Genomic DNA, 7192 nt, shown 5'->3' with positions numbered 1-7192 from the left:
TAAAAGCCAATCTTCAGAAAAATACTCTGAATTTTTGTAAGAACTCTTCGATTGAAATTTATTACTCTGTTGAAATCGATGAAGAGTTGTTAACGTGACCTTTTCAGTTGAATTTGTTCACCATGAAGTCTCACAAGCCAATTTTGACTGATTCAACGAATCACGAAAACAGCATATACTCCACGTCCTTTCACTCTCGCTCACTATACATCTCTCTTCTCTCATCCTCTCTCTTTTATTCTCTCTCTTTCCACTGACATTTCCACCCCAATGAGAAGGTCAAAGCTTCAAAGCTAATTGGAGGGTGAAAAAACAAGATAACAAACTCTATGCCATCAATCTCAATGATTCTGTCACAGAGCAGTAATTTGCTTAATAAGGTCAGATTTGTTTTTGCCAGGAAACTTCGGATTCCAATAAATTGATACCAAGGGTCGTGGGTTGAATGAAAAATTGGATACAAACTTGTAATTGATTGGAGATTTATTTTGATAACGTTTTTCTATATTTTTATCAATTCACTTACAGAAATGCCTTCACGAATGGGATTTAAATTCAATTAGAATACCATATATGAATAATAAATATCAAATAATTATGGATGAGGGTATCAAATTGTAGATCATTTTTTATATTATTTACAATTGATATGACTAGGGGCATCTGAGGAATTGTAAAGCACAGTTTTGAAAATCGTATCAGAAGCTGATCAAAATATTTTTGGAACATCATAAATGCGAATCTCACAAATAATAAATATCTCTTCCTTCTTCTAGAATGTGGTAGGATTATTGGAAAATTCCATGCAATTTTCAAATCAATACCAGAACTGATAATACATTCAATATTATTGGAGGTTTGATAAAATCTTAAAATTAATATCGCAAAGTGAATGCTGAGTTCATACTCAATAAAAGTCCAGACACAGACAACAAGGCAACTTTTTATTACTTTCGTCCATTAAACAGAGTCCTCCCTTACAGGGCAGTGACCATCCCTTTGAGTTGGAAGTAGGTGAGGTTCAGAAAACAATCGGATAGGTGGAACAGAAGAAGAGAGGTGTAGGGGGAACAGTGGTAGTAATTTCCAGTGGAACGAGTTGTAAATCTTCTCAGGTCCCTGGACTGAATTTTCCCCTGAGAGGGACACAGTCGCCCCACTAGAGACTGGGAATCCCTCTTGGTTTTTCCCTCTTCTCATAATATATTCCCCATGTTTTCCTCAAGAAGAATAAAAAGAAGAGAAAGGAGAATTGAATGTAGAATGAAGAAAATAGAAAAAAGAATAAGTCGGGTACCACATCACGTCTTACCCGTTTGTTAAAGGTCCTTGACTACGAGGAATTCTTTTGTTTCAATTTTATCACTGCTTTTCCTTTAGATTTTCATGTGGCTAGACAATGTCTTTGAAGACTACACATTCATGACATGAATTTATTGTTGGTTTATTACGTTTTTGATTGGTTTATAGGTCATGTTTACAAGGACAGGTTACTCATCGTATATTGAAGCTTCTAACACGGAGTAACCTAATTTATCGGAAAGTAACGGTTTGTGACGCTACCAAGAAAACTGCATTATCGCACTAATAACTCAGAAAATCATATAATAATATGAAGTTAAAACTTGAACAATACAATGTGAGATAAATTCAAGTTTGAACTTGAACAATATCCATGATAGCTTACCAAATATATAATAATTAAATATATATGTAGCTTACTCAATAATAATTAATAATAAGCCTAGATTAGAAAAGGATAGAATTGATTGATTGATTGATTGATTGAGTACTTTATTTATGTAGATTACAATATATACTGGCTTATACACTTATATACAATAGCTTACAATACAGCAAAAATATAGATGAATTTACATAATATAGACTAAGAAAATAATTATTGAACTGTATATGATATGAAAAAGCAATTTGTAATATATAACTATAGATAATAATTATATTGGTATGCTCTACATAAATTGGCGGAGCTTTGGACATATCAATGTCCATTCTTCGGAAAGAATATAAAAAATATCCTCCCCACTAACTCTCTACCAAAACGTTAATTTCGTTATTTAAACTAAGGATTTATTTATTAATGGAAATATTGTAAAAGTTTTAATCAATATGAATATAAAGAGAAAAAAAAAGAAAATTGATAAAGTAAAATAATTATATAGGTAGATAAGATCAAATAATTGATTATATTGATTGAGAATAGAAGAGGACTAATGAAAACAATAAATATAATGCTCATTGATAGTAAAATATATATACTCCAATATTATATGAGTAATCAGAAAAATAACATCACCTATCAGAAGTTATCTGATACAAAGTAGAAACTTAACTTAAGAGAGTGAGAATTAATCATATAATTAATTCTAGATTAATTCTAATTCGAGATTTCAAGTTTTGATAAGGAAAGGGAGAAACAATGAAATTGAGTTAAGAGTTCATGTCCATCACCTATCAGAAGTTATCTGATACAAAGTAGAAACTTAAGAGAGTGAGAATTAATCATATAATTAATTCTAATTCGGAATTTCAAATTTTGATAAGGAAAGGGAGAAACAATGAAATTTAGTTAAGGGACCATGTCCAATGCCAAGCAATCTATTTCAAATTTCCTAAAAATTGTAATATAAGTAGGTTTATAACTCACAACGTACTGCTACGCACGTAATCACAAATTGAATGCGTGTAGAAGGTTTAGTACGGTATATTAATTTATGAAAATATGTTTCCTCAATTATCTTCAACAGTGACATCCACTTTTAACTGTAAGCAAACTCTATTCAATGTTACCCATCCAAAGAATGCTAACAGTCTAAAATAAATCACTGCCTAAATAGATAAAAGCCTGAAACATCCTCCTCCAATAATCAATAGATCTCCAGAAGAGGCCTCTTCAGAGAATTCTCTGCAAGTAATTAGGCAAAGTGGGTTTGTCATGTCTTATTGGATTGCTGCTTATTTTGTACCAGTGTCCCTCCAAGATCCGAAGAAGGACTTGCCAAACAGACTTGTATCCCTTGGGTGTTGAGAGTGGAACAGGCTTGAGATTCCCCTATACTGTAACTGGAGCCTGCAAATCTCCAGTTGAAAGGCATTTTAGTGAGATTCACTTCATACTGTCAGCTGTGATCTAATGGTAAGTATTGATGGTATTCATGAAGAATGCTGTCAGCGTGGAGAGAAGAGATTAGAGATTTGAAGATTAGAAGAGATTTGCTCATTACTCATGTTTTCCAGAGTTGATGATTCGTCAACTGATTGATACAATCAACTTTACTAGGTTGTCAACAGATTGGTCAAAATACTGCGGTCATTTGATAATACAGTATTATATTCAACTGATTGTGAGCTATTTATTGATGTAGACTACTACTAGAGTAGTCGAAAGATTTCTGTTGATACATAGCTGATAATAATTGACAAACATGAACTCCTTGTCTATTCTACAGAACAACTCCCAGATCAACCAATCAAGTTTTGTTGCATAAATGTTTTCGATTAATGTATTTCATTGGAGATTCTTGATTTGTTAGTTGAAAAATAATCCCAACATCTGAAACTAGTTGTTTTTGTATTTTATATCAAAAATTTTTTAAGTACTATGGGAGTATATTTTAACTAACATGTTGTATAAATCTTACTTGATTCTCTGTAAATTTTCATGTTTGATATAGTATTCATGTTGAAGAATAAAGTTTTAATTTCAGTTAATTGATATAAAATTCTCTCTCTGCTAAACGCTAGCAGAAGTCAATCAATTAGACTAGGTACTCTTAGATCAATCAAATGCATGGGGAGTTCTTGATCAACTCAGGGTCCTGCTGGAATTGGCAGATTTCAAAGTGGCTCGGACCAAAGGATCTTTTTATAGCTCACAGTAGGCTAACTTCATAAGCGACATAATAAAATATTAAATAATGATAGTTCTTCATTGTTATTTCACCCTCTACACAAATAGAGCATGGAAAAAATGAGAATTAGTTAATTAATATTTCAATAAAATGAAGATTATGAGCTTCACGATTTATGAAATACAATTATTCAGGATAATATTATCCTTTGTAGTTCAGATGGGTGATCTGAATCAAACAATTAGGATAGACAACACTACTATACGTAATGCTAGTGATCTCAAATCTTATCAACCATACATAGCTTTCAAACAACATGACAGCACTGTCAAATTGGCTTTGAATAATAATACTTATAAATCATTGAACTTATAAGGCGTTGTTCAACGTTGTTCGTTATACCCTGCATTAATTCTAAAGTAAAATTCACTTCAAACGGTCAGCATTCCTTTAAATGACATCAATGCTTCCCATTCAATTGACGCTTTCAGTTTGAAAAGTGAATCCACTACATTATACATTGCATCTGTTCTATCCAGCGACCACATAATACAATAATTTGTACTATGTGGTCTACAGATTAATGCGATAATCAATTCTCTACAATCGTAATATATTATTGGCCAGCATTATTGACAATTTCCGGCCAATGAAGTAAGCAAATATTCAGAGAGAGCGAGAAAGAGAACGAGATTAGATTATATAAGATTTCTTTATTTATGTACTAGCAGGTAACCCGTGCTTCGCAAGGGTCTTTCTTAAAACTTGACGTAATGAAATCTAGAATAATTCAAAATAGACCCATAAGAATCCTCGGTTGATTAAAAATTTATATGCTGCATTTCAAGTAAATCAGTATGACCACCTTTCAATTAAGAAAAGAAGTTGGATTCAAAATGGCGAAAAAAATTTGGGTGTGACGGAAAACCTGTTTTTATCATTCGAAAAGGATCCCCAATCATACCTATCTTCTAATTTCCCTTTTAAGAGATACAAACTGGAAGGATGAAAAATAATTGAAAACTTGACAAACTGAAAACTTGATGTAATCAAATCTTGAAGAATTAAAAATTGGTCTATAACCAATAGCCTCAGCTAATCAAGAATCTATATGCAAAATTTCAAGTTAATCAGTTCAGTAGTTCTGACGTGATAATGCGTCAAACATAATTTCTCTATACTTTACATCTGTATAGGCTACGTTTATAATCCAGTGATTTCCTTTATTATAGTATAGAAGATGATACATGGATGGATGATCATTGTTATTCTACTAAAAGATAGAATTAGTTGAATAGTTTATCCTTTCAGAGGGAATTTTGACAACCCACAAAACTCATTTTTCATTTGAAGATATAACGAAAAGGTTCATATGAACTTATTTTTTTGCTCAGCTTGCCAAAATACCCCTCATTCCAATATTGAAATTTCAGACTGACTGTACAGTGAGTCAGTCATTCTATCAGGGCTCGAATAATTTTGAAATTTTAATTAAATAATAATGGAAGAATATAATTTCTTTATGTAAATAACAACACCTTCATTCAAAGACATATTAACTGCCTGCGTTTTCATATTTCCGATACAGCATTGATGAAACTGTAGACGTTCATTTTGCACTTTGTCTCAAAAATTATTGTTCTAGCTGAAAAATTATAATCCATGCCACGTGTAGGCATAAACATTGCATTAGGAAAACGGAGTTTCAAAACTTTGTTTTTCAGGTAGAAAGCAATATAGAAACAGATGTTCCTTTTTTAATTTCGACAATATGATTTGGTGAATTTTTAATGAATCGAATGTACCATTAATGAAATTCAAACAGTAGACGGTAAATTTGAACGTTAGTAAAATTTCTCTCAATTTTTTCAAACACTATAGAGATGCATGAATTGCTCACCAGAGATACATTATAGAAGAATATGAGATGCTACAGTTTACCAAGTCTAACAGCTCTTAATAACATAATCAACCAAGTTCATATTCACTGCAAGTCAGATTGATAAGGTCAAAAGTTGGCAAGAAAGTTCAAGAAGTTTGCTACGCTCCTCCATCGTAAATTAATATTCTGACGTTTTTCTTACTTGGTCCTCGATTTAGAAAACAGCGTTTCCCACTTCTATTTCAAGTTTGAAACTTTCTAGTTTCAAATCCAGAAACGAGCTGAGGCTTGAGATTTGAACTTCAGTATGACTATATGATAATAGTTTTGAAATCCGACATGAGGTAACCAGTCATTTAGTTGATTAAGATATCTAGTTGAAAAACAAAATAATAAAAATGCTGAATACATTTGAAAATACAGTTGAAAATAACGATAATCATAAAAATATTCGATAGATAAACAAGGTATATTTTGCTTTTTTTATTGGTCGAAAAATTCTTAGTTGGATTTATCAAGGCTACTTAGACCTACTGCTAATAATAAACCGTCCCGCCCGGTAGGACAGAGATTCAATTAGTAAGGGATGCATTTTTCCGTAATGAAAAGTGAAATCCCTAGACAATGAAAAGCTTCTAAACAGGGAGAAGCAAGAGGTGACACCTTTTTTTATTGTTTTCTTTATCCTAACATTGAAAGCTATTTAACTTCTTTTCAAAATCTTTCTAATTAATTTTGATAATTCTCTTTCATCTTTTTCCTCGCTCAATTTTCAATATCGTTGTTTTTCATTATTGATCCATTATTCCCACGTAGCTTTCATTGATATCACTTATAATTTATGAAAATAATAATAATATCGAGTGACCTGTCTGGCTCAGGTCCGGTGTTGGAGTTTTCAAGCCGCAACTGTTCGATCTCAGGGCCTCTGACTAAAGACTGCTTTTTAGGCAGCCGGGACCGACGCCTTAACGTGTCCATCCGAAACACGAATGTGGTCCGAGAAAAATATCTTGCCCGGGTTGGGATTTAAACCCGGGCCTCTGGAATAAAAATCCAGCTTCTAATCCACTCAACTACGGCCCCTCATTTCTTAAAAAAATATTGAGTAGATCTAGAAGATACATGGAATGATATCCAATAGAATAGCATTGTCTCACTTGTCTGATGGATAACTTGTCAAAGTCAAAAATGTATGATGGAGAACCTTGTTTACTGGAAGATGGGGGCATCCCCCCTCACTCGCTTCTATCAAAGTTCTTAAATCCAGTTCAAGGGGAAGATTTGACACGTCACATATTCTCTCAATAGAATTTTCATAACCCATAACTGAATTACACTTGAGTACTCCACGAAGGCAGACTCTGAGTCAATTCACAAGAAGGCTTTCGCCTTGTAAAAATACTTTCTCCTTGACTTCAAAATATGAGACTTGATT

The sequence above is a fragment of the Nilaparvata lugens genome, chromosome 8 (assembly GCF_014356525.2).
Source record: "Nilaparvata lugens isolate BPH chromosome 8, ASM1435652v1, whole genome shotgun sequence".
NCBI classification, from domain to species: domain Eukaryota; kingdom Metazoa; phylum Arthropoda; class Insecta; order Hemiptera; family Delphacidae; genus Nilaparvata; species Nilaparvata lugens.
This window is presented reverse-complemented; position numbering follows the sequence as displayed.